Below are 15,760 nucleotides of genomic sequence, written 5' to 3' on the forward strand. Positions count from 1 at the left end.
CTCAATTTTCCAGAATGTGACACTTAAGGACTGGTATTCCAGTCTGTCACACACAGATTTTATGAAATGAACAAAAACTTTCTTAGAAGTACTTCTGTGAATAAATAAGAGAAACTGCATTCTATCTTTTAATTCATTCATTATCTCCAAACTAGATCGCAGGCAGATGATCCCTGTCTGAATATCCTTACTTTCATTCACATTTATAAAAGCAACTCATTACAGTTCTTGTGTGTGTTACTTTATGTAAAACTAACATTCCAAGTTCATTTATTAATTAACATACAAAACATGGATGCCAAGAATACCAAAGATTCTGTTCATTCTGGAAAACTGAGTTGCAATTTATTTATACTAAATCCTTGTCGGGTCCTACCTACTGGTACATTAAACCTCTGCCATTGTATATGTAAACTTACCTGGAATCTGCTCCTGGGACACATTTGTCTTCCCAGCACCTCAGTACCGATGTCAACCACATGGTGTGCAGTCTGCGCTGTGCTGTCAGGATCTTTCAGTGGACAGGAACTCCTCATTTGGTGTCAGTGGTGATTCAGTAGCAAGACCCCCCCCTCCCATAGCCAGATGTTCTTGGGCAACTACAGCTGCCCTCCTCCCAGCTAATGAAATCATATCAGTGGCCTGATGATGCACCTGATCATAATTGTGGGCACGACCAGCAAATGTGTTCACTCTGGTGATTATATTCATATCTCGTGACCTCACTCAGGCATGGAGGCTCCATACTGCCTCAGGTTATGACCTCATTCTCAGCATCACTGAAAGGGCTTTTTCAGGCATTTGTAGGTTTGGGTGTCACAATCCTGTATGACATAACACAGAGAAGGATAAAACACATTAATATCACATAAGTAATGTATTTCTTTACAAAAATCTGTGTACCATTCAACAGCATAAAGCACTTGAACACACACTTCTAATTTAGGACAACAGAATGGTAGGCAGCTCCCCCACCTCCTTGTCACACACAAATGAAGGTTTGTACAAACCAAGAAATTCCACATAACTAATATATTTTTTCCACAAAATTATCAGGCTGTCTACACATTTTGAACTGAAACACACTTCTTATTTAGGACAACAGAATGGTAACTGCCCCCCCCCCCCAAACCAAACAAATGTTTTGTGCAAAACAAGTCAGTTTTCCCTGTGCCCTCCACTCCTGTAGAGGTTGCCCTGGGCCATTTGGGAAGCATAACACCTGTGTCAGTGTAATGTACATTTCTCTTCCAATACTAGATGAAATGCAAAAGCAAAAGTTAAAAACATAGCTGTACTAAAAGTATACAGATGTAAATGCCCGCCAAAACTGCCTATGCCAACAGTGAAGTAAGTGCATACAGATAAAACTTTTTTTTTTCTACTTGCTACATAAATACATTTCAAACATCTTATAAGATATAAAATGTCCTTGAATAATATATGCATACCTTAGCAAAATAAATGGCTTCTCTGCAGATAAATCAACATCAAAGTAATACCAGTCTTCCATTTTGTCCAAATACTCACAAGTCTCCTCATCTTCAAGTTCCCTAGCTATGTGGTTACCATTTTGTAGTGTAGAGTCAGGCATCTGAGCACTGTCAAGATGAAAAAGAGGTGTGAACTCATTAGAATTGCTGAAGATGAAAAAGAGGTGTGAACTCATTAGAATTGCTGAATACCAAACTTTTGACTTTGTGTAGCAAATGCAAACATAGTGTAGGCACTACACCATTGTTAGGTGCTAATGACTTTCAACTGTGAATGATTAGTGTGAGTGAAGGAAAACACAGCAGCAATTCAGTCACCTTTCCTTGCAATGGGTGTGCCAGTGAGCATATACTTACAAAGTGTGGAACTAACTTCAGTGAGCTTTTAAATAAAGTAAAACACCACACATATATAATATTTTCTCCATAACAGCACATATCTCCTGCCTTTACTGAAAACTGTTGTTCACTGTTATGTATTTTTATCACATCTTTAAAGCAAAATGATAGAAAATGCACTATTGACTGCATGGCTGATATTAAGGCAGAGATAGGGGAAGAATGACCAGATTACAAACAGAAGACAGAGTTGCATTTTCAGCAGACACATTCATAAATCCTTGCATCAGGGGTTGGGAAGGTGGCATAATGGTTAAAGTGTTTGCCTTACAAACACAAGGTGTAGAGTTTGAGTCTCACAAGGGATAATTGGCTAGGCTTAAAAAGTGGCTCACTAGGGCAGTTAGCCTAGTATTAATCTATGAACCTATAATTTATTGCACTAAATATGTTAGCCACACATGTACAACCAACTGAAAATGTCTAAGTGTATGAACTGCTAATATATGAAATTGGGAATTGCTTCTATGTACGTGATTTTTATTGGTGGTGCAAAGCTGTGTCTGTGGCAAAGAGAGATAACCTACTATAAATGTGTTTTGTAAGTACAATAGTCTGCTGGTTGAAATCCGGAGTTGCTTAAAGTTTGTTTCACTTTTTTTTTTCCCTTTAGTTTTATCATTTGTGTGGCATGTGGCTTAGAGCAAACATGGTTAAGTGGATAAGAATTTTAAATTTAAGGACAGTTGCCTTATGAAGTGCACACATGCTCAGCAGCATTATGCAGCAGTCAGCACTATAGCTGGTAATGACTGCAGAAATGACACCTGTTACTGAACTGTTTGTACAAGGTGTAAATATGTTGGGCTAAACAAGAGATGAGAATGCTAATGTGGGGTTTGAGTCCCCCAGTAGTTACCTTTACTGTGGAATGGTTATAATGATTATCTACAAAAATAATATATGTCCGCTGTTGCCTTTTAAAGTTGCATGTCACTACCCATGTGCAAACAGGGTTCACAGCTTAAGGAATAAATTGGAAGATTTCATTTGGTTTGCCTTCCTTCATGCAAACAAGCTCTGAGACAAGTGCAGCTATCAGCACTCTGGGTGGCAGTGAGTGTGGAAAATGCACTTGCTGCTTAGCTTTCCCCTGGGGTACCAGCTGTAAGTACGAGTCCATGGTTAAAACACAGGTAAATCAGGGTTCTAATCCAGCACAATTTAGGGGTCCCATTGTAATTTTCTAAAAAAGAAATGTGATTATAAATGCAATACTATATACCGATAGCTATCCATAGCAGGTTGATTGAGCATATGCATAATTTTGTATGTATCATATGTATTATGTGGGTAACTAGTTTATAATGACAATGCTGATTATGTAATAAAATATGCAGTTGCACATAAGTGATAAACATAATAGTTTACTGACAATCATCTAAAACCCTCCCATAACACAGGTGTAACTGTGGAACAGAATGCTATGTGAAGCATGTACAACACAATACAAATCTATTCCTAACGTTATGTAATTCTTTCAGGGGATATGAATTTCCGATATATTGTCAGACATTAGTCCCACATCACAGATGAAAATGCATAAGCCAGGACCTAGTAATGTCACACACATGCATTCTTAATGGAACTATAGCACAAGTCAGTCTTTAAACTGTATATCTGTTAGGGGATATGAATTTCCGATATATTGTCAGACATTAGTCCCACATCACAGATGAAAATGCATAAGCCAGGACCTAGTAATGTCACACACATGCATTCTTAATGGAACTATAGCACAAGTCAGTCTTTAAACTGTATATCTGTCATGACAACAACTCACAGGCATTTTTTCTGTGGCAATGAGAAAAAATCACCTATATGGAAATGTATGCTTTCTATTTTTTACATAGGTTTGAATCCCACATTGTACAAATTACTTTCAACATTGTGTAAGCCCCCACAAAATATGTGCAAAGTCATCCCATCTCTCCATTCATGGCTTAAAAGCCAAATCATGTAGCATTTCACCATTGACCATTAGATAACGTTTGACCAGGTATAGAAGCACAGATCTATGTCATGCAACTGAACTTTCACTTACATGAAATTCCCTTAATTGAGGCAAAAACACTGAATGTTCAATTAAGCAAACATTGACATCAGCAGATTTTTACACAGGGCATAAATGCAGTTGGTCAGCATTCAACCTTCAAATATTAATAATATTCAAAGTATGTCAAACCCACCCAGGTGGTGGCCTGCGGCCACCCACAACTATATATACCAACTCCAAGATCACACTAGAGTAAGAAGAAGGGCAAATTTCCCCATGCTGGCCAACTGCCTCCAGTCCCTGTGTCACACTTTGCAGATTTTCCCTTTCACTTAATTGAACATCCAGTGTTTTCATCTTGATGAAGTGAATTTCATGTAAGTGAACTTTTGATTATCTGAAGTAGACCCAGCAGCACACATGCCATAGATCAATAGCAAATGTCCCATCGTCATCACTGCTGTTTCATAAACTCCATTCCTCTTTGTTTGGCAATGCTTCTCTCTGTTTAACACTGTGTGAACATGGTTGGCATGGTTGTGCATGTTTGCACACTGGTTTTAAAATGCAATGTCACAAATTGGTGGGAAAACACTTGTACTGTTGTTGGAAAACCTTTGCAGAAATGGCAGGAGATGGGAAGGATGGTATCATATTCAGGGCACCGAGGTGGGATGTGGAGGAGTCAAAAATATTTGTTGCACTCTTCATGAAGTGCTACAGCCATAAGCTGCTGCAGGAGGACCATACTGGATCTTGGTATAAGGCTGAGGCTTGGAACAACCTAGCCAACACTGTCTCCAGAGAAAATTGCATACCATGCAGTGGGGAGAGTGCAGGCCTGAAATGGTGCCAGCAAGTACAAATTGACCAGTGGTTGGATGAGTTTAGAACTGCTGATATCCCACAGTTGTGTAACCATACAAATAAAGTAACTTTAAATGTTATGGAATGTTATAGATAGCCAAGACTAGTAGGCATAATACTTTAATGTCTCTTTTTCTCTCCTTCTTTATTTTACAGCTGCACAGGAAATTTCAGCAAAAAGGGAGGCACATGCTGAGAGATTGAATAGACTCAGAGAGGCAAGGGGTATATATGCAGCGGAAATGAACATGACTGTATTAAATATATTGGTATTCTATTGATTAATAGCAACTTAAGCATGTAGATCTTAACTGTAAAAGCAAGCATGCATGCTTTTTCTGTAGCTGGTGGTAATTGTATTAAGCATGTATAATACTGTATTAAAATTAGGTGGGTTTAATTCCCACAAGTAACTTATACAGTCACAGTCAATCAATATCATTTTTAAATTTTAATTGCCGCAATATTGGATTTAATGCCATGTTGTTAAATTAATCTCTAATTACCTTTAAAAGCATATATGGAATATCTGCATATTTATTTATTTGTCAGCTGGGTTAGCCCAACTGAGCCAAAGGCCCATTTTCAGTGCAGACCCGAGGAGAAAAGCTCCAAAAAATGCAAAAAAATTACATAAAATTAAGACTGTACAAATTGAAAAATGACAATAATTCAAATGTAAAAAAAATGCATACATTCAAGATTGTACAATATAAAAATTAACGTTGGATAGAAAGTTTATACAAGGTAAGATGGCATCTTATAAAGAACAAAGACAGACATGAGTAAGTAACAGAACCTAGAGGAGTCTAGAGCAAACAATTTAAAAACCCAAGTTGGCATTACATTGTATTACAGAAAGCCATATAGATAGGCTACATAGCAGGAAAGTGTTGCTATAAGCAAAAAAGAATATGTACAATGAAGCGGCTGAGTGCTTCTCATCAGCTTCATCAAATTTAGTCAAATTAATATACCTAAGAGAAAAGGTTTTAGTGTAAAATGAGGTAGTGGAGGGAGTTAGGTAGGGTCCTGGAATCGACAGAAGCCAGTTTTTGCAAGGTAGTTTTTCAGTTCTTTTTTGAAGCTGTTAGTGTATTTGATATTTTGAATATTTGGGGGAGTTTGATCTAGGCATTAGATACTGTGTTTTTGTTAAGTAGTTTTCCTATGTTTTCATTAGGTTTGTATATATCAAGAAGTAGCTGATTGAAGTTAGGGACAGTACAAGCAGGAGTACGGAGGGACACTAGAGAGGAGAGGGAAGGACAGCATGGGGGTGATTTATTGAGTGAATAATTTGTAGAGGGATAGAAGCAGTAGTTGGGGGAACTCAAGCCATTGGAGTTGTTTTAGAGCAAGGCAGTGGTGAGATTTGCATGGTAGGTTGATGGGAATTCTAGCTATTTTGCTGTATGTTTGTTCAAGTTTGGATATTAATGTGGATTGTAGATGTGTAAGTATTGGAGAGGCATACAGAAGGCAGGGAAGGAAGAATTCCTGTGCAAGTGAAGATTGAAGTCAGCTGATAAGAATTTCTTATTTCTCTAGAGTAGGCCCAATTTTTGACATGTCTTTTTAATACATTGTTGAATGTGGAGGTCAAAGTTTAGTTGGCCATTGATTATGGTACTGAGGAGTTTGGTGTGTGATTCAGTTTTAATAATAGTGTTATCAAGATGTGAGATGGTGAAGGTGGATTTATGGAAGACAGACTTAGGAAGAAAGAGAAGGAGTTTGTTTTTCTAGAGTTTCGAATGAGATGGTTACCAGTTAGCTGTTGTTTGATGGTGAGAAATCGGTTTTGAGTAATAGAATGAAGATGAGTGATATTATCAGAGAGGGAAATCAGAGTAGAATCATTGGTCTATTGTATAAGGGAGGTGGTGTTGCAGGATGAGTGCAGATAGTAAAGATGTTAAAAAGAAGAAGACCTAGAATAGACCCTTGGAAGACTCCTGTCTGGATTGGTAAAATAAGGGGGGCAGGATTTTTGCCATCTAACTGACTGCAACCTATTAGTAAGATAGCTGGAGAACCAGAAAATAGAGGAGGTGTAGATGTTGAGATCAGATAGTTTAATTAGTAGCTTGGAGTGAGAAACAGTATCAAAAACTTTTGAGATGTCTAGGAATAGACAGGGCACTAGTTGTATTTGTCTCTAGCCTCTGCAACAGTATGAGTGAAAGATAGAAGGGCAGTGGAAGCATTATGATTTGGCTAAAGCCATGTTGAATGGAAGTCAAAAAGTTTTCCTGAATTGGCTATTTGAGAAGCTGATTGTATATGCATTTTTTGAGGATTTCAGAGAGTGGATATGAAATTGGAAGGATTTGTGGAGTTACTTCTTTTCTGTAGTGGTATGGTGTAGAAAGATTTCCAGATGTCAGGGACTGTAGATTATTGAACTGATCTGTTAAAAGGTGTTGAGATAGGGTGCGCTATAGATTCATCTGTAAGTTTAAGAAAGAATGAGGTAGGTTGACAGAATAGGGGAAACATAGTTTTAGATTAAACAGAAGAGATTTTATATAAGCAGTGGGGACTGGTTCGAATGAGAAGGTGGTATTGGTAGTAGTGGATGAGGTGGGGGGAAAATGTTTAATTTGGTCAGAGTGGATTAGTTTGTAGATAGATTCAATGATTAGTTTGTAGATAGATTCAATGAAGTAAGAGTTAAGTATCATGGCAGTTTCTTGAGGTGTATTGTTAGGGTAGGGGTTAGAGGTATTAGGTACCCCAGGGTGGAGGATTTTATTAATGGTGTGCCAAAATATTTTTGGGTTAGAGTGGTTGATGGATTGGGCATTATAGTAGAATTTTTCTTATCTTTATTGAGTTGCTTTTTGGTGAGGTTTCTAAGTTTTTTGAATTTTTGGAGTACGATAATGGATTTAGTTTTTAACCATTGTTTCCAGGTGTTATCTCTTTTTTCATGAGGTTGTAAGTGTCTTTTGTGAGCCAGGCATGGTTAGCCTTTATTACAATTTTCCTCAGTGGTGCTAGGGAACATTGATGAAAGTATGGTTGAATTCTAGAACTGCATTATTTAGGGGAAGGTGTTGGAGGTTGGACCAGTTAACTAATGGACATATATTATTAAAGGTTTCAGAATCAAAGCAGGAAAAGTTGCAGCTGTCTCTGTATAGGTGGGGCGTGGGAGATTGAAGAGTATGTCTTTGCACATAAATAGGGAGGTGATCACTCATGGAGTCAGGTAGAGTGGTGGGGTTATGGTAAAGTTTTGGATGAAAAATTGCCATCCAATCCAGGATTGAGCTGTTATTGTTATTTTTATTTAAGCAGGTGGATGTTGTAATTAGTTGATTGAAGCCATGGAGGTTAATGCTTAGGTTTGGAGAGTTGGTTGATAGTTTATTCCAATCATTGTTGACATCTCCAAGGATACTTGTCTTGTAGGGTATATGGAGTGAGATCCATGACAGTATAGGTTCAGGGATGGGTATGTTATTTCCAGGTGGCATATATATGGCTGCTATAGCAATTTTGTTTAGTGGGGGGTTAAGTGGAAATTAAGAATAAGTAGCTCAGCTGGGCGGAAGTCTGGGAGAGGTATGCGTAGTAGGGATATGCTGAGTTGCTTGGAGTACAGGATAGCCACCCTTCCCACTTTTTTGAGAGCCTGTCTTGATGGTAGATGTTATAGCTGGGAGGTAGGCTTTCACTAGTAAAGATATGAGATTTTAGCTATGTTTTGGAAAGGGTTAAGATATGTGAAGTGTGGTGGGCTATCCAAGAAAGCAGGTTAGTAATTTTATTAAGTAGACTTTTAATATTTATTGAGTAGATAGTAAGGTGTTTGGTAGAAGAGGGGGAGGGGAGATTGGTGTAATGCGGGTGATGGGATGGTGGTGGGGTTGGGAGAAGTAGGGAGTCAGTAACGTGTTTGGTAGAAGAGGAGAAGGTTGGTGTAAGGTGGGTGATGGGGTTGGGAAAAGTGGGGGGGCAGGATTGGGATGGATGTCCCCATCTGTCAGAAGAGTATTTGGTAATAGAGTGGGCTTAGATTGATAGAAGTACTAAGTGAAGGATTTGTACTTGGGTTTAGTGGAGGTAGGAATGTTTGAAGATAGTTTGGTTTTATGAAGTTGTATGTAAGAGATATTATACAGAAAGGAAGAGATTAGGAAGGGTATGGGTGGATCATTATGGGTTGCTGGATGTGTAACTGTAGGAGGTAGTTGTAGGTAATTAAGTCTGATGTATTAGGAAGTTAAGAATGTAAAGTAGAACATTAGGGGGGTTGTAAGGTAGAGCTGGAGCATGTTGTGGGAGTATGTGAATGATAGTTAGCTGGTGTTGTACTTTTGTATGTGTAGTAATGTGAAAGTATGTCAGTTAAGTTTTAGTATGAGAAGCAAGAAAGCAAGGGGTTAAGGGTAAGTAAAGTGAATTAGAGCTTTTAAAGGTTATCTAGAAGTGTAGTAGATTAACTAGGAGAACAGTAGATTATATTAGGATGGGGAGGAGATGTTAATGTTGTGTATGGATGATAGCGATTGGAGGATGGGAGGAGTGAGGGCTGGTGGGTGGCCTGATGGTTAAGGTGTTTGCCTTACAAGTGCAAGGTGCAGGATTTGAGTCTCACAAGGGATAACTGGCTAGGCTTAAAATGGCTCACAAGGGCAGTTAGCTTAGTACTAATCTATGAACCTATGAACCTATGAACATTTGATTGGTTAATTGGGTAAAGAGGGAGAGATTTGTATTGGGGTCATTAGAGTATAAATCTTGAGTAAGTGGGGGTGGGAATGGGGGTAAGGTAGGGGAGTAGACTGAGCCCAAGTGAAGCAACGGGCAAATGGAGCTGGAAAAAACAGGTCAGAGAGATACCATGGCAAAGAGAAAAAAATCATCTATGTGCACTAAAGTAAATACTTCTATAAGTTACAGGGTGAAACTACTCAGTTTCAACTCTCAGAAAGGGTATTAATAGGAAATAGGCAGCTAACAATAGAGCAAAAAGATTTAGTGTAATTTATTTGGTATTTAAGTCAAAAGATAAAACTAAATGAAAACCAATTGGTATAAATGCTGTTTTCTTGTATTGAATTCCTCAAGTAAATTTGGTAAGTGAGGTGGGCGTAGGGCTAAAAAAGTCCCAAATAGGTGTGCACACCACTACCAGAGATGAAATATAATACATTAATTAGCAGTCTAGTTATACAGCATTGTAGGACATATTTTCATTCAGTCTCAGGTTGGTTTTGGGAAGCAGTTGTCTTTTTATGTGAATGGGTCTTTCTCAGTTGCAGGTCAAAGAATTTAAGAAAGCACTGTGGGGGATAACTGAAACTTAGGGACTAGGGGTATAAACTAGAAAAGAAGATTTCCATGGATTAGAATAGGGATAATTAAATTAGAGGAGAAAAAAGTTTACTTGTAACAAGCTAGAAAAGAAGATTTCCATGGGTTAGACTAGGGGATAATTAAATAAGAAGAGAAAACTGATTATTTGTAACAATTCATAATCCTTTTCTGGAGGGGAAAACAGAATAGCTAATATAATAATAAAAGTATATTTATTGTAATAAATCATCAAGAATATGACAGTTATATCATAACTTTCTACCAACGAACCAGATGCTTTTCAGCACAGGGAAGTAGCCCAACTGCTGCAGGTCAGCCTACCAACCCTCACCTGCTGCCGCACCATAACCCAGCATCTCTGGGACACAACCTGGCAGTACTGCATCCATAGCCCCTGCACTACCTGGCTGATCCACATCAGGTAGCATTGGTCCTGCTATGGGTGCATTGGTATTCTCCAGGAGTATTGGAGGAGGTGGTGATTATGTCACCTGCCAGGAGCTGCCAGGGATTGTTCATTGTCATAGAAACTGGCTTCACTGCCTGCATCAGTCACCTAGAGAGGTTGCTCATTAGAATGCAAAACAAGCTCCCACAACAAGCAGTTTGAGAGGGAACCAAGGAAGGAGACAGTGATGACAGTTCTCAGGGTGAGGAATAGATTCTCACTGTTCCCACATTTGATGGGCATATGCCTCTGATTTCACTTACCTATCACCAGTCATGGTGTCCCCCAACCATCCATCACCATGCCTGTATCAGTCTTGTTTGTCATGCTTGTCTGCACCTGTATCCTCACCCACCCTACCTACTTGACCCTCTCATTCCTATGTCTCTTCCCCAACATTCCTCTCTTCTTGCAATCACCCAAAAATGGGCATCTGTCCCACAAAAAAATAAAATTGTCTCATACATAGCTCTCCACTTGACATATGTGTGTTCTTGACATTCTTTAATTGGTCCAATTGGCTATATAACATGATTGCATTGTCACCCATCTGTATTGTGGTGACAGTCCAAATGTATCCAATGTTCTGTACATGTTCACATTATAGTCTTGAAGAACTGGATATCTATGGATATTTCCAAATTCCCTCCTGCAAATTCCTTTATTGCTTCTCCTTTGTCCTTACCTTTGCTTGCCCACCCATTTCACCTCTTTCATATTAATCCCATTTTCATACATTTAATCTGGTCAAAAAATAAAATCACATACCACGCACACACATGGTCAGAAAAGGCTCATAAAAACAGGAGCAGAATGATCTGACTTTCAACCCGCTCCCCCAAAACAGGATTGCCATTCAGGGGGGGTAGCAGAATTGTTGAGGGTGGAAATAATGTCTTTGCATGGCTTGGATACACCCGCTGAAGGTACTGTATATGTTTTTGATGGATGTAGTATATATAATTTTCCCTGTTGCCTATTACTTCTCTTTTTGGTGCATTATTTCAAACAGGGATTAAGTTTGTGCCCTCTAGTTACCCCAGTGTAGTGGACACCCTGATTGAATTAAAATTGTACACTAGAAAACTGAACTTGAAATGCTTAATGCCATCTAACAATGACTATGGTACTAACAATGAATTGGGGAGAAGTGGCATTCTTAACCCACCTTTAGAACTGCCTACTGGGCTTTGTGAACAGTTATGTGAAAACAGTATCAGGGAATGGGGCCACAAGAAGAGAAACATTTTTACAACTTAAGTCCTGATAAAAGAGAACTTTTGTTCAAGTTATAAAAGTTTACATGTAATGAAGCCAGATAAGGGTGGGTTGTTGTCATTATGAACTACCACTTGTATTCATTTAAGATGCTTGAGTTTTCAAATAATGGTAATTTCTTTGTAGAAGAAAATGAGATTAACATAGCCTATTGAGGCATAGGCTATGCATTGCAGGATTTATATACTACTTTTAATATACCTCCTAAGATGAAAAATGTCTAGAGATCAAGCATCCTTGGTTTTTGGGGATATTCAGAATCCCTAAGATTCACAAGTCTGTGGTCAACCCCTACTCAGAACCATTGTAGCTTCAGCAGGGTCAAAGACTGAACTACTGCCTAAAATGTTTGATTTTAAGTTAAAAGCTTTTTCAGCAGGTAAAAAAACATTTACTAAAAGACTCTTGGTAATTTCATCAGTCTATTGCAGATTTGAAATTTTCACCTGATGCCTTGTTTGTGACAACTGATATTAAATATTTGTTCTCTGTCATCCTACATAGCGAAGGTCTGGAATACTTCCTGGGTGTCATGGCTACTGGTACCTACCTCGACCAGACTGAGATTAGTTTAATTTTTCAATGTATGGAACTGGTGCTTAAAAACAACTTTATATTTTTTGAGGGGAATATAATATGCAGCACAGGGGTGTTTTGATGGGGGCAGCCTCGGCTCCTGTTTTTGCGAACATGGTTTTATGGTATTGGGAAACTAAGATAATATTCATTTCATCCCTCTTTTCTAAGGCCAAAGGTTATAAGAGGTACCTGGATGATATATTTATTCTGTGGAAAAGAAACCTTACCAAGCTTCAAGAATTTATTGACTTTTTGAATTGCTCTACTGATTTCTTGTACTTTTCCTAGCAGACCATCGATAGTTTAATAAACTATCTAGACATTCCTCTATATAAAAATTTAGTTTTTAGGAAAAAAAAAATTCAAATGCCTTTTTACATTTTACCAGTCAGCAGCTTTGGTGGCAAAAAGAAATATTGTTAAAGGATAGGTTATTAGACTCAGTAGGTTAATTTCAGACAATTTTGTATTTAAAGAAGAGATTGAAAAACTCTGCACTTTGTTCATTGATCATGTGTACCCCTTGTCATTGTTGGGGGGATCTCAAAAAATGGATTGTTGAAGTTAGACATAAAAATATGATGCTTTGCTGAGTTGTCTCAAGGATTTGACTGTTAACAGGCATACTAAGAGTGCTGATTCAACTCAGGTTTTTGTTATTCAATATAACTCTAAAATTTCTCATTTAAAAAACTTATTGAATATCACTGGAAGACAGTATTTGGTGCTTTTGGGCTTTTCAACCAGTTGGACACCAGTGAAAATTTGTGTACAAGAACAGTAATAATTTAGAGGCCATTTTAGGAAAAAAATCGTAACATACAAAATGTATCAAATAAGAATTGGAACATGAAATGTTGTGGGACATGTAAACAATGTAGATATGTTTTACAGGGGACATATTTCTCAGTGTCTGGCTGGCCCAGATTGCCTTCAGTAAAGGAACACTATAATTGTACTACTAATGGGTAGTATACATGGCTTTTTGTTCCTTTTGCCCAGCATTTTACATCAGCAAGACAGCAGGACCTTTGCAGAATAGAATTTACCAACACAACTATGTGATCTATAAAGGGCTTGTAGCTAATGCCTTATATAAACACTCAGTTATATGTCATGATTTTAAAAAGTTTGTATTTCGTATTCTTAAAAACAATACACCTAGTAATAGAGTGGTGACTGGGAAGTAATTCTTGAACAAAGAGAAGTGTTCTGACAACTGTTACTTGATGCCTGTAACCCACCAGGCATTAGTGATGGTGTTCCCATTAAGCAGATGTTAAAAATCAAAGTATAATGACATTATCTGACATTATTTCATCTGATCAAATTTGCTACATTTTCTAATATCTGTAGCAATATTTTAACATCTTGATACTTATTAAATGTATTGCTTAGCCCTTTTAATGTTAGGATTTTTATTGTGATGTTTTTGGTATGTATAATTCTTTTAAAAGTTTGCAAGTTTTTTTTGAGTGTGTGTGTGTGTGTGTGTGTGTGTGTGTGTGTGTGTGTGTGTGTGTGTGTGTGTGTGTGTGTGTGTGTGTGTGTGTATATCTGTATGTGTGTGTGTGTGTGTGTGTGTGTGTGTGTGTGTGTGTGTGTGTGTGTGTGTGTGTGTGTGTGTGTGTACACTTACATGCTTAGAGTTTTGGTGCCTTTGAGGCTATTTAAACCTTGTAACAACATGGCTGCCATGTTTCTGATGAAGTTCTGCTACTAAAAGAAATGAAGGTGCTCAAACTGTGGATTATAGATTTGTTTAAACAGCTGGTTCAGCATTTTTACTTTTTATTGTTTTAATTCAAATGCTGTTTGTGTTATTGGTTACTGTGTTGAAGAAGTGGATATCTATGCATCTTTGCTAATTCCCTTCTGCAAATTCCTTTATTGCTTCCCCTTTGTTCTTACCTTTGCTTGCCCACTATTTCATCACTTTCCTATCAATCCGAATTTCATATCTTAAATCTGGTAAAAAAAATAAAATCACATACCACGCACACATGGCCAGAGGCCCATGACAAAAGCCTTCACTTTTTGTCCTCTGTATTCTCATTGAGTTTGGCATCGAGCACCAATGCTGAGTGGCTGTGAATGGCTCTATACATCCTTTGTCAAAACCTGCTGAATTTTTGCCATAAGCTACACTAGACCAGTTATCTCTGCGCAATGTTGCTTAAAGTAGCTGTACAGAGTTAAAGTAGTGTAAAGGTACCACTTTGAAACTGTTTCTCTTACAATTCTTTAGACTGCTAAATATGACGAAAGAAACTTCTTATGAGAAGTGCTGACATTAATCACTTGACTGAAGATTTTTTTTGCCCATAGCATCAGGAGTTTGATTCCAGGTACATCTCATGTCATTTCTTACTGTGATGTTATATGTGTATGATAAGTTTAATCACCTTCATCTTAACATGTGCCACAGTTATGAGTAGTAAAGGAGATATTTTGAATAATAGCCAAAAAAAGGGTATTTGAGGTGACATACATCCCACAACTATAACATATTTATCCTACATTGTTCTGCTTCAGTGTGTTGTCCCTCTCCTAACCAATTTAGTATAGCCATTGATAGTTAAATTTGCAGTCCTGATCACATTTACTTAGTTAATGCCATCCTAACACCATTTGTAATTAAAAAAACGTAATCTGGATTTGAACCCTGGCTCACTGATTCTTTGACCAGGAGCACCCTGCTGTTTCATATTATGCCACAGAGAAAACTACACTGCAGATATATTTTCTGCATTCAGTACTGTCCAGAGTGCATACAGCCACCTGTCACCACTGAGCCTGTTCTCAGGAAAGAAAGTAAAGTAAATTACATCTTACCCTTTTTACCTTAAGCATGGATCCAGCTTTGCTCAACACTTTATATCACACAAACTGGGAAGGTATTGGTTGGCAACACTTATTAACATAATAAAACATTGGCCTCAATACTTCAGATATAAACTACATTATGAACATCACCATCTCTGTCAGAAATTTCTCCCATAACATATCTTGCAAACTACTTCACAAGTTCAAGTTTAATTCATGAAATGCAAATCACACATGAGCTAACTCTTTGCCATCATTCTTGCAAATCAGTTTCCCTGTGATGCACTATGTAAAGAAGTGTTTATCGTGGCTTACTTTGGTAACTGGGCTCTTACTTCCTATTATGTGGAAAGGCATTCATAAACACAACTGAAAACATACTTTCTGATATTCATGTGTGTCCTACAGCAATGCACTTACAAATGATGTATCTGTACTTGGGCCATTGTCAAGTAGACTACAGAAATACTGACCATAACTGCATTGTTACCATTGGTATGCGTTTGTACTGACACTTGACCTTGGTCATCCATCATCATATCG

This window comes from Protopterus annectens, chromosome 15.part0 (genome assembly GCF_019279795.1).
Source record: "Protopterus annectens isolate FY-2018-M chromosome 15.part0, PAN1.0, whole genome shotgun sequence".
Lineage (NCBI taxonomy): Eukaryota > Metazoa > Chordata > Ceratodontiformes > Protopteridae > Protopterus > Protopterus annectens.